Source organism: Ochlerotatus camptorhynchus, unplaced genomic scaffold, assembly GCF_037179485.1.
Source record: "Ochlerotatus camptorhynchus isolate MF236.1 unplaced genomic scaffold, CSIRO-AGI_Acam_v1.1 ptg000082l, whole genome shotgun sequence".
Classification (NCBI taxonomy): Eukaryota; Metazoa; Arthropoda; class Insecta; order Diptera; family Culicidae; genus Ochlerotatus; species Ochlerotatus camptorhynchus.
The window spans coordinates 1,379,985-1,400,039 of NW_027040572.1; the positions used below are offsets into that span (position 1 = coordinate 1,379,985).

Genomic DNA, 20,055 nt, shown 5'->3' on the forward strand with positions numbered 1-20,055 from the left:
TCATCGGTTCCATAGATATGGCCGGAACAGGTTCCAGTGACCATAAGTACAGATCTAGAAGTGATCAAAAATGATACAAACCTATATTGTGAAACAAAAAATCGCAAGATGATTAGAAAATATGTTCAATGTGAGTCATATTCTGATTCTACACCCTGACATGTTCCGGGTACAACCGGGGAAGTGGTCAAAATCATATTAAATCGAAATCCATCATCAAATCACATGAGAACTCTAAAAAAATTAAATTGAGTATGGTGGACCACACTCACGGACATGTTCCGGATATCACCCGGAAGCAAAACAAAATTTATTTTATTTTGGGAATATAAATTAATAAGAATAGTCACATCTCACCATATATGTATAAATGAATCCAGGTATTTATTCTTGGATATAGCTAAGAGAAACGAATGTCACTTACTACTTGATCTGGAAAACATCAATTCAGTTTTAAACAAAGTCACTACGCGAAAAAGAAGGGTGACGCTTTTACCCCGTTAAAAGTGATCCGTCTTACCCCTGGTTTACATTTTTCACAATATGGTATATTTTCACATGTTTCATGCATTTTTACATAACTTTATCTACCGCCACAGAAGCAGTACAACATACTGAAGGAAACAGGTACCAACAAACGTAAGAAAACATCGTTTGTTCATCAAAAAGTATCATACTTGTTGATTTCAAAATTAGATCCTGAGAGCCTCATCGAACAAGTAGTTTGCTTTTATTTATTGTTTTGAAGCTTCATAAGTTTGGGTACTACTAGGTGTTTCAGAATGATAAAAACATGTTGTTAATCTTTTCTGTATTGAGTATTGGTAAGAATCTTGAGATTTTCATATAGAACTAGCTGTGGTCCCTCTTACCCAGCCGAACGATCTTAGCGCGTCTTCCCCTAACAAGCTAAATGAAACCAAAAATGAACCCCAAATGAAACCAATACTCTGGAGAAACGAAGCCTCCAACAAATCACAATCACCACGTCGTATCCACTATGTGACGTCAAGTCAACGATGGGACACCAATCCGGAGCGGAATCCAGACTGACGCGTACCTTGCCTGTCCCTCATCATCCGTCAAGCTACGACCCTAATATGCTTGTATGGTTATTTTGATTAACGACGTGTTCGGAGTATCATCCAAATCATTTGTGAAATAGTTCTATAATTTGGGTTATCGTTCGTTTATGGTATTTTTTGATTAGGAGAACGACCAAGAAGTTACAACTCCGGAACGTAATCCGGACCGCATTGAACCTGCGGGACCGCTTCATCGGAGCGTAATGCACGATTGCCATTCCACATTCTGCTGAATCGCAAACATGCTAGCCAAACAATCGTACACCAACTTGCAACATCCTTACCGCCACTTCAGACTCCGCTGGACCGCAAGCTACCTGCGCGGACATTGCGATATTTGATGGACAGACAGATCAAAGACCACCAACTAGTACCCAGGGTCCAGACACGGATCGCCTACAGCTTCTGCTTAGCCAAACCGGACAGCGCTGTACGAGCAAACCCCTTCAGTTCAGACTTAGACAGCCAGCAACGCTTGCACGACCTACCCAAGCAACCTCATGTACAATGACATGGAGGATTCCACACAAAGACGAAGATGAATTACCATTACAGAAATGATCCAGTCACCACGAAGAAGAACAGCAACTAAGTTGAATCCCGAAGAGATTCAAGGCGGGGAGTATATTCACGCTGAACGTGAACCGTATTTCGCTGCAATTATTTTGACCACCATGACAATCCTCCTCAACCCAGAGTGTCGTTTAATTCGAGGTATCTCGGCTGTAGCACCGGCACAGTGCACAGCTGATCGCAGTCTAGACGGTGCGAAACAATAGTTTTCTCGTCTCGGATAGTTCTACGCATTTTCGCACCAGACTAAACCGGCTGTGTAACCATCTACGGCAGCAGCTCATTGTTCCTCCATAAGCCAGATGATCTCAGAATATCCTTTGTCTATCCCACTCTTTCCTTCATACTTCCAACGTAGCAGCAGCAGCATCAGCATTAGAACCGAACAGTTAGTTTGTTGACAGGCGAAGCAAACGGTCCTCTTCTGCACAGACAGACTCCGGGTAACGCGCGCGATCGCTCACCCTGTCGCACCTGTTTTCCAAAAAGTGGTGATGGGTGCAGTTGATATACTACAAATGTTTGTAAATATTGTAAAAACACTTGAACTATTGACGTTATTTAATGTATTTTTCGTCTTGCATTTATCGAAAATGAAATTCACTATCAGTGACACTGTTCACGAATAGAATCCTCGCGTGATTATTTCTAATTACCCTTTCGTGTTAACTGCATCCCGGGTCCTGAGTATCGGCCAATCTATCCTGGCGTCAATAGAGACATTTCTTTATAAAATCCGTAAGTAGCAAATTAACGACAAATCAAGAAATGATTAATAATGTTAGGAGTAAATATTAAAAAATATATATCTTAGATTTTTATTCCCCGATTCAGAATTATGAGGCTCAGGTTTTTATTTACCTGGATGACATAGTCGTCACCTTTGAAACGTTAGAAGAACACTTGAAATTATTGAAAATGGTAGCGGAAAGACTGAGTAGAGCAAACTTGTCAATAAGTGTGGAAAAGTCTTAAAAAATCCATAAACGTATTTCCTATTTAGCATATATTTTGTCAGAGATCGATAGATAGTTCAAAACTAGAACCGATTCTTAGCTATCCCTCGCCAACAACGTTAAAAGAAGCATGAAGATTGATGGGAATCGTAGGTTCTACAAGCAACTTAAACAAAACTACAGTACCGTCCTGGCACTAATCACGAACCTAATAAAAAAAAAGTTGACAACTAAACTTATTGGGCCTGAAGAGGCAGACAAAGCATTTAATGAAATAAAAAGTGTACTCACTTTTCCACCAATCCTGAAAAATCCAGATTTCAATAGAATCTGATGCTTCCTTAGTGACCTCATTCTTTTCAAATTTGTTTCATCAGCTCAGAAGAAGTATTCTGCAACGGGACGATAATGCCTGGCTGTCAATTTGGCCATTGAAAAATTGCGCCATTACGTAGAGGGTACTCATTTATCACCGGACGCGCAATCCTTGAAATAGTTTAATTAAGTAAGCGTTGAGGGCAACTCAGCACGACTTGTTCCATGGGTCCTTAAACTGCAGCAGCATGATATAGTTCTAGAATACACAAAGGGAAATTAAATATTTTAGCACACGCGTTATCAAGAGCAGTAAATGAGGTAGATGTACTTACGGTGGACTTGAACATCAAAGTCAATTCTGCAAGTCAGCTGCACTTCAAAAGATCCTCGTTTTGAGTTGATATGCCGCCAAAAGCTGATCCTATTCAGATCCTCGACGACGAGCACAGTGTAACCCACTTTGGGTACTACAAAACGATGAGGGAAATCCGGGAAAAGCACTATTGGCCGCGTATGTGTGAGGAACTACAAAACGGCGAAACATCCACCTCAAATTGGGTCGTCCGAAGATAGCGTCGATGCCTTGGCAAGTTGTGTCCATCGACTATATGGGTCCATTCCCACGGTCCAAAAAAGTGAGTCGGGCTTTGGTGCAGCGATCAGAACGTACCTAAAAGAAAAAAAAAACAAACAGATCAGGATGAGAACCTACAGAAAATGCTTTATTTTTGTCAATTATGGAAGGAACTATATTAGCTCCGGAGACAAATAATCAAGAATGAACGAATTTGGAGAGAATGTGAATAATGAACCAAAGGAATTAAGTGATGAACAAAAGGAAATCTTGGAAAAAGCATACGAAAAATACGGGAAGTATTATAATTTGAGATCCACTGTAGAACCTATCGAATTTAAGGTGGGGAAACTGTATTGAAGAAAAACTATTTCCTTTCCAATAAAGCAAAAACTTTCAACGCAAAGCTGACAGACACGTATTCTCCTGCAAACACTATTATTCCTAAACTAGGTTCGAATTGTTATAAACTGGAGGATGTAAACGGACACAAACTAGGATTGCACAGATCAGCTGATCAGCAACATCCGGAATTAAAACGACTAAATCCTCATCACATTTTAACCACTAGGAATTCCGGCTGATTTGTAGATTCTAATAAGTACTCACCAGCAAGCACACTCCTGGTAAAAAATCACCTGACCTGTACAAGGAAGACCTCAACCATCCTACACCATTGTCCTTTACATTTTTATCAGTGTATGATGCGTCGTGAAAAAAGTTGACATTTCTATGAAGAAGAAAACATGCACGCCTACGTTGATCAAATTTTCCGATTTTCACGATTTTCACCCACTGCGCATCCCTTCCATAGTCGCTACCATAGCAACACCCTCGTAACCAAATTTTCACACGCCAGAAGTCTATATAAGGAAGCCTGCTGCTAAAAATCGTTAAGAGGCTTCTGAGGTGAATTCAAAGCGGACGTACGTTTGATAGCTCTCCCAATTTCTCCAATCAAGGCGGTTCAAGAAAAAATGTTTCCCAGTAAGATGAAAAATGGCCGCGATGCTCGGCAGACCCGGTCCAGTCGGAATGTTAGACCGGTGTCTTTGCCGGATTTCATGCGTGCCGACCCGGATGGTAAGCTAACGGCCATTTACCAGCGTATAAAAGCGGCTTCTTCAAAGCCGAAGCTGCCAAAAAGGCAGGATCGCTGGGAAATGCTTAAAAACTTACCGGTAACCGATGAGTATGACAATGTAAGGTCATCGGTCGGTGAGTATATCCGGGGGCCGTTTTTAGCATCTACTAGGAAACTAATGATTGGTGAGGGATTTGAGAGGAGCGGAATTACCCAGAATGCCTCAATCGCGGATAATGTTAAGGAAGATTTAGGTGATAATTGTGAGAGAGTAGGGTTAGAAATAAATGATGAATTAGGAGATAAGGTGGAAGAAAAGAAACTAAATTTTTGTGAGGAATTTAGGTGCAACAGAGCCGATGTAGATTCGGTTCTGACAGCAGGAATAGCCAGGGTACAGCAATGTACGACAACGGTAGCAGTGTTTGAAGCATACGCCAAGACACACCATGAACTTTTGGAGCGTGTGACGTATGTAGCGGACACTGCTAACGTTTATACGCAAACTACTTCTCCCAAACTGCAGCGTACTCAGTTGAATTTTGTGTATGCTGGATTTTGGGAGCACTGTACCCTGCGAGAAAATACAGGCATGCAAACCGAGGATGATCAAAATTTGACAGTTTCAAAGCAGCCTACTGTGCTGCTTGAAAAAATTTCCAGTGGGCCCAACCCAAATTTGGTAAAGAGAATGTTTAGCTGGAAATGTTTAGGATTGACTTTTTTGGTTTCGGCCATGGCCCTCGGTTTAATGGAAATTTCAAATTTCGTCTAGTAGTTTGGTATTCTTTTTTGTTATCAGATCGAGCTCACTGGTGGTCCAACGAATTTCATTAAAATTTCTTAGCTTCTCCGAGGTTTCCTGACGAGTAAAGGTGTTGTAGCCGGGTACTAATGAATACCTCGAGCTACCATTTTTACTACGAAGATTCCTCGGAACCCATTGACACCGGATAGGGACTTTTTGGTGAATAAAATTCGTTTAGGAACCGTGCTTTCGAGCAAACCAATCGATGTGGCAGAATGCTATCATCGAAGATCTTTTTGTTTATGGAGTTCGAAGGACCACTACCGTGAGCTCGATCGTTGCATTTCAGAGTAGTAGTGATAGGGTTTAGATATAGTACCATATTTGTAGAAAAAAAAAAATCAGTTAGATTGATAGGAGCTAGGGCAGGAGCACATATGTGATTGGCAGGGAATGTGGTGGGAGTTTAAAGGTACTGAAAAGTCAACCCTTTTGATGATTCAGTCCGCATCGTGCTCTCTTGCCGTGCGGATCTATTTGCTTTTTGCTGAAGGAAGTGTTACTACTACCTAAAGCTACAACAAATTTAAACAGCACTTTTCAGTGCTCAACCTGTAAAAAATTTCTACCTTGTTCAACTCTTATTCCTCTTCGATCCTTGTTTGGACCCTACCCGAGGTAATCCTTCTTGGATATCGATTTGGAAAATTCCTCTTCGATCCTTCAGATTCTTATAGTAATCTGCTTGGAAGTCGATTTGGATAAAAATTTACTGCCGCCATGGCGCCTAAACGCAAAAGAAAGGGGCAAACTCTTGACCCCCCTTCTGATGAAATTAATTTGAGTAATCAATTTGATTTGCTCACGGATGATGAGAATGATCCATCATCCAAGAAAAATTCTAGTAAACTTTCCCGGCTTAATGCCAAGAAGGAAAAGATTCCCCCTATTGTGATAACCACTACCGATTTCCATGCTCTTCGCATGGAACTTTTGAATTTCGTGAAAGTTAAGTTTTCACTACAAATTGGACGTCGGGGTGAATGCCGTGTATTGGCTGAAACCTTGGACGGATTTAAATGTCTTCTCAAGTATCTTACTGAGAAGAAGCACAAATTTTTTACTTACGACACCAAAACTGAACGTGTGTTCAAGGTTGTCATGAAAGGACTGCCCAGTGGTGAATCCCTGGATCAGATCAAAGATGAACTGGCAAAATTACTTGGAGTTGTGCCACTCCAAGTAATCAAAATGAAAATGAAATCCCGTCCTGGCGATTCGCGCAACGGGATTTCTAATGATTTTTATTTAGTTCACTTCAAGTCTAGTGAACTAAACAACCTTAAGGCCTTAGAAAAAGCTAGCCTTATGCTCCATGTCCGAGTGAAGTGGGAACACTTCAGGAAGACTGGAGGAAATTTCCAAAACCTCACCCAGTGCCGTAAGTGCCAGGGATGGGGTCACGGAACTAAAAATTGCTACATGCCAGCTAAATGCATGAATTGTGGTGATTCCTCTCACGCAAAGGACGACTGTCCTGTGAAGGAAGATCCTAAGAAATTTAAATGTTCAAATTGTGGTGAAAACCACAAATCCAATTTTTGGGAATGTAAGACTCGCAAAGCGATCCTACAATCTCGTTCTAACCGTCAGGTAGGAAACGCTCCACGTTTCCGACCAGGTACAAATTCCTCTGCTGTTAACAACGGTCAGCGAGGAACAAATTCTACATTCGTACCCGTAGGTACAAATATCTCCCCTGCTTCAAATGTTTCATCTGTACCTACTCCCCTCGCTGCTAACAATGTTCAGCGAGTTAATGGAGCTACCTATGCTGCTATTGCAGCGGGTAGAAATCAAAATACTAACCAACGTTCTAATGGAAATTTTGACAATTTTGACTTAGGAAGCATTACTGCCCCCAAAATGGAATTTTTACAGAATTCATTAATTGACATGATTTCTGATATGCTTAAATCTAACTCCATGTTTGATGCTATTCAAACTGCAGTAAAATTTGCAAATAATATTGTCATGACTTTAAAATTCAGTAATGGATTTTAAAGCATTAAATATTGTAAATTGGAATGCTCGATCTCTTAAAGATAATGAAGACGAGCTATTTAACTTTTTAAGAGTTCATAACGTGCATATTGCCGTTATAACTGAAACGTTCCTTAAACCTGCCCATAAGGTTAAGAAGGACGCAAATTACTTGATTTATAGAAATGATCGTCTTGATGGACCCTGTGGTGGCGTTGCCATCATTATTCATAGACGAATCAAACATAAAATTCTTTCTTCATTTGAAACCAAAGTTTTTGAAACTTTGGGGGTTTCTGTTGAAACAAAATTTGGACAACTTACGTTTATAGCTGCCTATTTGCCATTCCAATGCGTAGGCCAGCAAAAGAATTTTCTCAAGGGTGACCTCCAGATACTTACCCGTCATAGGTCTAAATTCTTCATTATTGGTGATTTTAATGCAAAACACCGCTCATGGAATAATGCTCAAAGCAATTCCAATGGTAATATTCTGTTTGATGATTGTTCTGCAGGTTATTACACTATTCAATATCCAAACAGCCCAACATGCTTTTCTTCTGCAAGAAATCCCTCCACTATTGATTTGGTCTTAACTGATTCATGTCAACTTTGTAGCCAATTGGTTACCCATGCTGACTTCGGTTCTGATCACCTTCCAGTAACTTTTGAAATATCCCAAGAAATAATTGTAATCTCAACAGCTCTACTTTCAACTACCATAGAGCTGATTGGGAGCAATATCGAACATTTATGGAATATAACTTCGATCCAAACATTCCTTTGCAAACCAAAGATGAAATTAATTATGCTCTTGAATCTCTGACTACTTCTATAGTTGAAGCAAGAGCTGCCTCAGTACCAAAATGCGAGGTTAAATTCGATTCAATTATAATAGACGATGATCTTCAGCTCTTGATCCGTCTTAAAAATGTCCGTAGGAGACAATATCAAAGAACACGCGATCCTGCCATGAAAGTTATCTGGCGGGATTTGCAAAAACAAATTAAAAAGCGATTCTCTGCCCTGAGGAACAAAACTTTTGAAAATAATATTTCTAAATTAGACCCGAGTTCCAAACCCTTTTGGAAACTCACAAAAATTTTGAAAAAACCTCAAAAGCCTATTCCAGCGCTTAAAGAAGGTGGTAAAATTTTGATCACAAATTTGGAAAAAGCTCAGAAACTTGCTAAGCAATTCGAGAGTTCCCATAATTTCAGTTTGGGTCTTACTAGTCCTATTGAGAATCAGGTTGCTCGGGATTTTCTGAATATTTTCTCTCGGGAAAATATTTTTGATGATTCTTGGGGGACTGATTTGGACGAAGTAAGGTCTATAACTAAAAATTTTCAAAATATGAAAGCTCCAGGTGATGATGGAATTTTCTATATCCTCATCAAAAAACTCCCAGAGAGTACCTTGTCTTTCTTGGTAAAATTATTTAACAGATGTTTCCATTTGGCATACTTTCCTGATAAATGGAAAAATGCAAAAGTTGTTCCAATTTTGAAGCCGGATAAAAATCCAGCTGAAGCTTCTAGCTACCGTCCAATAAGTTTGCTTTCTTCAATAAGTAAACTTTTTGAAAAGATAATTTTGAATAGAATGATGCTTCACATCAATACGAACTCAATTTTTGCAGATGAGCAGTTTGGATTTCGCCATGGGCATTCAACTACTCATCAACTCTTAAGAGTTAACAATTTAATTCGTTCAAACAAATCTGAAGGCCACTCAACTGGAGTTGCTCTTCTAGACATAGAAAAAGCATTCGACAGTGTTTGGCATGAAGGTTTGATTGCTAAATTGAAAAAGTTTAATTTTCCACTTTATATTATGAAATTAGTTCAAAATTATTTAACTGACAGAACTCTGCAGGTAAATTATCAAAATTCCAAATCTAATCGACTACCTGTTAGAGCAGGAGTTCCTCAGGGTAGCATTCTTGGGCCTATATTGTATAACATTTTCACTTCGGACCTCCCTGATTTGCCTCAGGGTTGCCACAAATCTTTGTTCGCTGATGACACAGGCATTTCCGCTAAAGGAAGAAGTCTTCGTGTTATTTGCAGCAGACTGCAGAAAAGTTTAGATATTTTCTCTTCTTATTTACAAAAATGGAAGATTTCTCCCAACGCTTCCAAAACTCAACTTATAATATTTCCACATAAGCCTAGAGCTTCGTTTTTGAAACCTAGTAGTAGTCACATAGTCACTATGAACGGAGTTCCAATTTCCTGGTCAAACCAAGTGAAATATCTTGGATTAATACTTGACCAAAAATTAACTTTTAAAGATCACATTGAGGGCATTCAAGCCAAATGTAACAAATATATTAAATGTTTGTATCCTCTTATAAACAGGAAATCCAAACTTTGCCTGACGAATAAACTTCTAATATTTAAACAAGTTTTTAGACCGGCCATGCTTTACGCTGTGCCAATATGGTCTAGTTGCTGCACTACCAGGAAAAAAGCACTTCAAAGGATTCAGAACAAAATTCTGAAAATGATTTTGAAGTTGCCTCCCTGGTACAGTACAACCGAAGTACATAGAATTTCGAATGTTGAGACTTTAGCACAAATGTCCAACAAAATAATTAATAATTTCAGGCAAAAATCGTTGCAATCCTCAATTGCAACGATTAATTCCCTTTATACTTAGATAAGATTTAGTTTTAGTTTTTAGTTTTAAGATATCAATTGTTATACTGACATGCAGGTTAAAAAACCTGTTTAAAATACTGAATTGCCAAGACATGAACAATGTAAAAACACTTAGATATATATCATAACAATTAAGGCTGGTACGTTACTGCAGTAACTGGAGCACCTAGGTTAAAATGAAATGTAATTTATTTTGAATTTGGAACAAATAAAGAGTTAAAAAAAAAAAAAAAAAAACCCTTTTGATGATTTTGATTGAAACTGAAAATCAGTTTCGATCGAAATTAGTAATAGAGGTGACTTTTCAGTACATTTAACGGGGCTTATCACATATGTGCTCCTTTTAGCTTGTTAGTTAGCTACCTCAAAATTTACCATTCACTTATAGTAGCTAGCTAGTAGAAAGAGTAGTATCATATTTCCCGGATTTTAATTTGAGATTGGGCCATTGATCAGTTTAACGTTTTCGGCAATATTTTCGTTTAAGAATTTTAAAAATAAGAAAGCTTTAAAAAATATATTGAAATGGGAATAATTTCTTCTTTGAGTGTTGATTGCGTTGTTTTATTTATTTTTTGTTTTTATCTTTTTTGTTTGCTTATTGTTGTTTTTTTAATATGATATTTGAATAAAGAAAACAATATTCCCATTAGCAAAATTTTGAATAAAGACATAACTTTTTCCGTTTTGAAAGCACATGATTTCATACTTTCATGTAAATGGTCCATTTTGGAAAATTAAGCTCCGGGAAATGTGATACCACCCTGAGAAGCATTTTTAATCAGTTAGGAGCTAGAACAGGAGCACATATGTGATTGGCAGGGTTTGTGGCGGGAGTTTAAGGGTACTGGATACTTTGTTCAGTACTTTTAACGGGGCCTCTCACATATGTGCTCCTTTATTCTTGAAACAAAGGATAGAAAGTAGATAGTTTGAGTGAAACTGTATTTAGTAGAAAAGAGCTAGGGTCGGAACAATAATTTAATGAGCAGGAAATGGAGTTCCATTTTTTTTGTCGTTGTCAATTAAAATTTGTGCATTTCAGGGTACTATTTTCAAGTAAAAAATAATCCCATCCCATCTTTTGTATGAATGAAAGTGTATCAATTAAGCGGTGTTGCTTAATTTGGTTGAATTAAGTGTTTAAGGCTTCAAAAGATCCTGTTGACAAATGATAATTCAAATAGTATTACAAAACTAAAGCTAACCAAGACACCATTGTGGAATGCTCTTCGGCAGGGGAACTATGCCATTAGCGCGAAGCATTTTTAAACCACTGATGCTGGCGCCAACTAGTATTGTCTTTACTATCTGGTTATCACTTGGTTCAATAGGATCAGATCCACCGTGATCACAAGATGGGTAAGTGTGTCAGATTTTGATCAGGAGGTAAGATCGATTCTACGTTTGATCGCATTCTTACTGGAGAAAATTATAAACATGGATTGCCACTATATCTTGTTCAGACCTCATACCAATTTGACGCTATACATCAGTTTAAGATAAATCCAATAAATTTGAATTTAACAACATTAAATTTCAGATGACGACGTTTCGTTTGAGCTTATTGTCAAAACCATCAAACCCAATCTCGTAAGTTCAATGTTAAAACTGGTGCACAATGGCAATGCATAAAATCGGTGAGTAAATAACCTAGCTCTTACGTGAAGAAATGGAAGGACGAATGTCTAAGGTCGCACCTTTGAAACAAATAACTAAGCCCAGATTTAAGCTTTTCGTAGCACTAGAGAGGGTCTAGGATAAGAAAGAAGCGGACTGGTTGATTTTAAGCCAACCCAACTGTCAAAGCCAGAACCAATCGAGCAACGCACATTTTGATTGAAATGACAGTGTTGGTAGAAACCACTTAGGCATAGGGTGCCAAGGTCGTTTGTTTTGAATACGTTTCTCTCTTATCTTAAAACCCCTCTCTAAGTAGCACCTTTGGCTGTTGCGCTATAATAATAAAGGAACTCGTACCTTCGTCAGTCAAGATGCTGTTTAAACGAGAGATGCTCCGGTTCGACAGTCAACATTGTTCGGGTGGCTTGAATGTCCAAGTTCTGGATCAGCTTCAATGAACTTCAACTGGAAATGGAGAAGCGTTTGATCGTTTAGACAAGACTTGGTTGTAAATTTTTTTTATCTGAAGGTGTTTCCTAGCATTATATAAGAATTTAATTTATGAATAACCCTCCTGAGGTGATGATTACATGCGTAACCTGCAATCCAACTCTAGTGAGTGTAGGGTTACCATATGGTTTCCTAAAGGAGGACATGTCCTACTTTTCCAATAATTTTTCTACATCCTCCTTTTGCACGAAAATGTCCTCCTTTTAAATCCTTGCATTTTTTTTCCAGTAACATATTCATAAAATTGTTTTCAACGAGCGTTATTTGCAGAGCTTATTCGTTTAATTATGCCACAACCTCATCTTATCCAGCAAAAGCCATTCGGGTATATAAGACCTATTTTGATCTCACTCGATCTCTTGCGATCAATACCACAATGTACCCTTCCTTATCATTAGTCTTCGGATAACGAGAGAAGAGAATTTTGAATAGGCCTTTTGCTCTCTTATCAATCCACTGAATTCGCATTTATTACTATTACACGAACCAGAATTGTATCAGTCAAAAATAAACCTAAAATTAGAGGTGTGTAATAAATACAATTGAAGTTAAATAAAGTAACCTTTCTCTAAACGATAATTCAGTCGCGATTTTTCTAGTGTCTAATCCGAGCGTCTCGTAAGTGCCCGCGTCAACATTGTTGGTCCTTCGAGCCGGATCAACCATGAGAAATGCGGACCATAGTGCAATAATTGAAGCAATTAGGATCGCGCGTGAGTTTTCGATCACAGTTCTACTGTATAGAGCCTGTGGATCAACGCGGGTCAAAGTTAAAAGAACAATAAGTGCGCGGAAGATCACGTAATTAAACGTGATCTCGGAAGAATTTTGTAATCATTGGGAGTTTGTCGGTCTACGAGGGAGAAAGCTCCAGGCAAGCAGACGGACATTGCGTGGGAACGTTATCTTGGCTTGGCTTGGCTTGTGCACCACTGGACAATAGTACAAAAAGGTGGACGTTGAACTGACGCCGTTCTGGGTGAAGCGGAGCAACCGAAAGTACCGCATGCGAGTTGAAGCTTCGAGTGATAACGGGCTCATTTGAAATGAAATAAAAGGATTTTACGTTATTTGACTTATTGCATACAGCTTTTTGTGCAATTCCACTGAAGCAATTATCGATTTTTTGGATTCGTTTGCTTTCATCCCTGCTAGTTGAGGTTGCATATTGTGCTCTGGTGGTTCAGGTTGGTCACCTGTGTCGTATTGTTGTACGAAATATTGTTCGCTGGTTGAAGAATGGCTTGAACTTTGAGACAGCTGAGCCGCCAAGAACGCTTTTATTTGGATACGATGGCCAACTTGAAGCAGTTTATGGATCGTTTTGATGCGGATAGAGATAAGAACCAACTGGAGGGATGGAAGCAACGAATTGAGGTTTTTCATAGGAAGTCTTAAACTCGAACTACTGTTGGATGAAACAAAGGCGGCAAACGCGGACGAAACCATTTGTGATGAGGAAACGGAGAATAGCAATAGTCTCATTCGCCAGAAATTCAAACTCGACTATATCCTCACATCTAATTTCGTAACTAGCAAAATTCGCGCTCAAGCTCTGTCTGTCGTTAATGCGCCAAATCTACCCCAGTCCCGAATCAAACTCCCTGAAGTGAAGCTTCCAACTTTTGATGGATCCATTTTGGAATGGATCACATTTAGGGATAAATACAAATATCTGATTAATTCAAACACTCAATTATCGCAGATAGATAAGATGTTGCATCATTAACCAAGGATGCCAGAAAGGTTATTGAATCGATTGAGCTGACCGACGCAAACCACGCCGTTGCGTGGCAGTTGTTGGAGAAGCGGTTTGACAACAAAAAGTTAGTTGTTAAAACTTACATAGATTCACTTTTCACAATTGAAATGATGCGAGTCCCTTATGCGTCTTATCGACGATTTTGAGCGCAATTTGTGCCTAATCAACAAACTGGGCGTCCAAACGGATGGTTGGAGTGTGCTTCTATCCCACATGATCTGCTGTCGTCTTGATTCGTTCACCCCAAGGCAATGGGAAGCTCATCACAAATCTACTGAGGTCCCACAGTATCGGGAGCTTATCGATTTCCTGCGTACACATTTAATGGTTCTCCAGTCGTTGGCACCTTTGAAGTTTCGCTCATCTGATTCGCAGAAAGCCGTTGAAATCAACGAAGGTTAATACAATCCACACCATTACTAATTCGACGCCTGGTTTCTGTTCGTTCTGTTCGAAGTCTCCATACTCACCATTCAAGTGTGGCGTGTTCCAGAAGCTGGCCGTTTCCCAATGATTTGACCAAGTGAAGAAAAAGAATCTTTGCATTAATTGTTTGTCCTCCTCTCATCTTTTGAAGGGCTGTTCGTCCTGCGGTTGGAGGGGTTGCAACCAGAAGAACCATACTATGCTACACCAACCTCCTAGCGATCGTTTGTCATTACAACAAAAACCCAATATAATTTTCGTTTCTGGTTCGAATTCCTCATTCTCGAACCAAACGAATTCCTCGAATTAGTCTTCTTCGCAATCTCGGTTGAATTTTGAATCGATTGAATCCCAGTCACCCTCAACCTCTGCCCAAACAACTAGCCTTGTTTCCACCACTCTCGTTGAAAGCACCCAAACCGTTCCTGCTACTGTTCTGCTGCAAACCGCAATCGTCAAGGTTTTCGGTTTCGATGGAGATGCCCAATGGGACAGAGCGTTGTTGGATCCTGCATCGAAACTTTGCATAGTCACCGAGAATATGGTTCAGAAGCTGCAGTTAAGTCGCTATCCTTATCGTCGAGAAATTGGAGGCATTGGCAACACTCTCGTCGTATCGTATCACGCTGCTGATGTTAGGATAGGGTCCCATTGCACCAAATATACTGTCGAAGAACCTGTCACATACTGAAGAAGATCACCCGTGAGCTTTCTGTCAACGTGGTTGATTCTTCCTGCTGGAACGTTCCATCTGGAATCACACTAGCAGATCCCAACTTCCATGAACCGGGACCAATAGATCTTCCAATAGATTTAGAACTGGTCCTAGAAGGATTCATCAAGCTGGGTCCTGAAAAGCCAGTTTTACAAAATACCGTTTTTGGCTGGGTAGCATCCGGTAAGATAGGGATTTATCATTCCCGTAACCAACTCAAAGTGGCTCACGTGTGCAGCCCAGAACCACTAGATAGTCACTTTCAACACTCTTCCGTCGTACTACCTGCCTCATCATGGCGTCGAGAAAGCTGATTGCACAACCACTAAATTGAGGGTAGTGTTCGATGCCTCTTGTCGGACGGACAGCGGAGTATCGCTTAATCAGGCGCGAATGGTTGCCGATTGCGAAAAAATGTACCGGCAACTTCTTCTTCACCCTGTTGACTGTCCACTACATCGCATTCGCTGGCGTTTCTCTTCCTCAGAACCGCTGAAAACCTTCGAGCTTACCACCGTCACCTACGGCACTGCCTCGGCGCCATATTTGGCTGCTAGGTGTCTTCTGGAGCTGTCTAAGCAAGGAGCTGATCTGTATCCTCATGCTGCTCTAGTCCTCTCGAAGGATTTTTATATGGACGATATGCTGACTGTGCAAACAGTTGCGAAATTGTGCAAACAGTTACGAAATCTGCAGAAATCTTCCGGGCTTAGCTTACGCAAATGTGCGTCCAACTCGACGGGCATCCTTTCGATCATACCACCCAAACTACGTGAAGAACGAGTAGTCCTTGCGTTGGATTCACCATCGACTATCAAAACCCTTGGACTAATATGGGAACCATAAACAGATTTGTTTCACTATTCCGTTCCCAAGTGGTCTCAATCGGACACAATCACCAGGCGCACTGTATTATCAGATACAGCAAAACTTTTCGATCCGCTTGGGCTGATTGGACCAGTGATAGTTCTAGCAAAAATCTTTGTTCAATCTCCCTGCGAACGTCTTGGGATGATCATCTCGACGAAAATAAACAGCAGCATTGGCTTTCCTTTCGTTGCAGTCTAAATGCACTTTCTTCAATCCCCGTACCTCGGTGGGCAGCACTTGCTACTGCACCCGTTAACATAGAACTTTATGGGTTTTGCGCTGCGTCGGAACGTGCTTACAGTGCCTGCCTATATGTTCGTACCGTTTCTAATGATGAAAGCATTTCGGTTCGTCTGCTGACTACGAAATCCAAGGTGGCACCTCTCGGAGATTCGAAGAAGCAGAAAAAGGTTAGTCCTCCCAGGTTGAAGTTGTCTGCGGCTCTTCTCTTGAGCCACTTGTACCACAAGGTGAACTCTAGCATCGCACTGAACTCTCAACCATTCTTCTGGTCGGACTCAACGATCACACTCCACTGGATCAACTCGGTTCCGTCAAGGTGGAAAACTTTTGTTGCGAATCGAGTATCGGAAGTGCAACATCTAACAACCAATGGTGTCTGGGCTCACGTTTCGGGTATGGATAATCCAGCGGACATAATCTCTCGTGGAATTGAAGCAAGTCAGTTAGAGGAGTCGTCAGCCTGGTGGACGGGACCATCCTGGCTGCAACAACCATCCCGTTTCTGGCCTCCAGTCCTCCAAAGTGGCCTGCCTGAACTGACAGTGGAATCCCTCGAAGAACGATCGATATCGTTACCGGTCAGAGTTCACGAATCGAATGAAATATTCGGTCTACGCTCTACATTCCGTTCTCTACTTCGAATCTCTGAGATACTTCGTCGATTCATGCACAACTTTATACCGGAAAATCGATCTTCGCAAATATCAACCAACAAAATGCTATGGGGCAATTTTCATCTGCATTGTCACAAAAGCCATCCACATTGAGCTGGTTTACGATCTGTCGACAGCCGCCTTCATCGCGACAATACACCGTTTTATGTCTCGGAGAGGAAAACCACACATAATCCACTGTGACAACGCCCAAAACTTCAAGGGAACCCTCCGAGAGTTAGCAGAGCTGCGCAAAAAATTCTACTCGCAACAAAATAAAGCAGCAATGGTAAATCGTTGCGTTGGCGACGGGATCCAATTCAAATTCATACCACCCTGCAGTCCCAACTTTCCAGTGCCTGCGGGCCTCTAACCCCTGTAAGTATTTTTTTTCATTAAAATTTCAAAAAGTTGAAGATTTTTTTGTTCTCCTATATGCACCCTCGATCCATCGATGCCGACTCCAACCCCAACCACGAGTGCGCCCAACCAAGTGATGACCATCGAAAGCCAGTTACTATGACGATGACATCAATAGCAACGACCAACGATCGAGTACTGGTAGAGGAAACAGCTGATCAAGGATCAGACCGTGCGAAGGTCAACGACCCTTGCCGAGCAAAAGGATAATCAAAACAAACGACGTGGAGAGCGATCGACAACAACGAAGACGACCACACTCAAAAAATTTATCACATATCTAATGGATGAAAACCATGTGAATTTCACATAGCTTTCATGTGATCACATAGCTAAAAATCCCACCACAAAATCACATGAATATTATGCGGCCGATGAAATTCATATGAAAAATCATATAAAATTAACGTGATCGCATAAATGTTATGTGAAATTCAGATGAATTCCATTAATTTTGTTTATGGAAGAAAATCATTTGCGTTTCCAATGGAAGCTACATGACAACTATTTTCGGTGCAGATCATCCTTTATCATTTCACCTTCATGTCGGTTGAAAGGCTTCACCTTTCAACGGAGGCCAGCATATGTTAACGCAAACCCTAGCAATGGATACTCCTTAGTATATAAGACCTATATTGATCACACTCGATCACTTGCGATCAATACCAAGAATGTACTCTTCCTTATCATTAGCCTTCGGATAACGAGAGAAGAGAATCTTGAATATGCCTTTTGCTCTCTTATCAATCCACTGAATTCGCATATATTACTATACTCCGTGTAACGCGCGCGCTCGGTCACCCTATCGCACCTCTTGCCCACAGACTGGTAATGGGTGCAGTTGATATACTACAAATGTTTGTAAATATTGTAAACACACTTGAACTATTGACGTTATTTAATGTATTTTTCGTCTTGCATTTATCGAAAATGAAATTCACTATCAGTGACACTGTTCACGAATAGAATCCTCGCGTGATTATTTCTAATTCCCCTTCGTGTTAACTGCATCCCGGGTCCTGAGTATCGGCCAATCTATCCTGGCTTCAAAAGAGACATTTCTTTATAAAATCCGTAAGTAGCAACTTAACGACAAATCAAAAAATGATTAATAATGTTAGGAGTAAATAAAAAAAAATATATCTTAGATTTTTATTCCCCGATTCAGGGTTATGAGGCTCAGGTTTTTGTTTACCTGGATGACATAGTCGTCACCTCTGAAACGTTAGAAGAACACTTGAAATTATTGAAAATGGTAGCGGAACGACTGAGTAGAGCAAACTTGTCCATAAGTGTGGAAAAGTCCTAAAAAATCCATAAACGAATTTCCTATTTAGCATATATTTTGTCAGAGATCGATAGATAGTTCAAAACTAGAACCGATTCTTAGCTATCCCTCGCCAACAACGTTAAAACAAGCGATTTATACCAAACTACAGTACCATCCTGACACTAATCACGAACCTACTAAATAAGTTGAAAACTAAACTTATTGGGCCTGAAGAGGCAGACAAATCATTTAATGAAATAAAAAAGTGTACTCACTTCTCCACCAATCCTGAAGAATCCAGATTTTAATAGAATCTGACGCTTGTTTAGTGGTAGCGGAAACAGTTCTGGTACAGCATCTCTAATGAATGTAGGCGCCCAATCTCATTCTTTTCAAATATGTTTCTTCAACTCAGAGGAAGTAATCTGCAACGGGACACTAATGCCTGGCTGTAGATTTGGCCATTGGAAAATTCCGCCATTACGTAGGGGGTACTCATTTATAACTGGACGCGCAATCCTTGAAATAGTTAAATAAAGTAAGCGTCGAGGGCATCTCCGCACGACTTGTTGGATGGGCCCTTAAACTGCAGCAGCATGATATAGTTCTAGAATACACAAAGGGAAATTAAATATTTTAGCACACGCGTTATCAAGAGCAGTAAATGAGGTAGATGTACTTACGGTGGACTTGAACATCAAAGTCAATTCTGCAAGTCAGCTGCACTTCAAAAGATCCTCGTTTTGAGTTGATATGCCGCCAAAAGCTGATCCTATTCAGATCCTCGAAGACGAGCACAGTGTAACCCACTTTGGGTACTACAAAACGATGAGGGAAATCCGGGAAAAGCACTATTGGCCGCATATGTGTGAGAAACTGCAAAACGGCGAAACATCCACCTCAAATTGGGTCGTCCGAGAATAGCGTCGATGCCATGGCAAGTTGTGTCCATCGACTATATGGGTCCATTCCCACGGTCTAAAAGTTCAACACAACGCTGGGAGTCGTCACCTCTCACTTCGAAAAGTGTGTGGTCAAACAACCCATGTTTGTTTTTGGCATTCCGGAGCGGCTCACAGTTCAACCTTTTTGCTACTTGGTTGTCCAACAAATAATCCGACCGAACGGGTGAGTCGGGCTTTGGTGCAGCGATCAGAACGTACCTAAAAGAAAAAAAAAACAAACAGATCAGGATGAGAACCTACAGAAAATGCTTTATTTTTGTCAATTATGGAAGGAACTATATTAGCTCCGGAGACAAATAATCAAGAATGAACGAATTTGGAGAGAATGTGAATAATGAACCAAAGGAATTAAGTGATGAACAAAAGGAAATCTTCGAAAAAGCATACGAAAAATACGGGAAGTATTATAATTTGAGATCCACTGTAGAACCTATCGAATTTAAGGTGGGGAAACTGTATTGAAGAAAAACTATTTCCTTTCCAATAAAGCAAAAACTTTCAACGCAAAGCTGACAGACACGTATTCTCCTGCAAACACTATTATTCCTAAA

General features: G+C 40.2%; 1 long non-coding RNA gene across 1 annotated transcript; it reads right to left on the reverse strand.

Annotated features, from left to right (window-relative positions):
- Positions 1 to 2,912: 2,912 nt before the first annotated feature.
- On the reverse strand, positions 2,913 to 19,696 carry LOC135698147 (uncharacterized). Its single transcript, XR_010517463.1, has 4 exons — positions 19,223 to 19,696; positions 18,815 to 19,146; positions 3,265 to 3,602; positions 2,913 to 3,188 (listed from the first exon to the last, which is right to left on the reverse strand). It is a non-coding gene; the product is annotated as an uncharacterized LOC135698147 (long non-coding RNA).
- Positions 19,697 to 20,055: the final 359 nt, after the last annotated feature.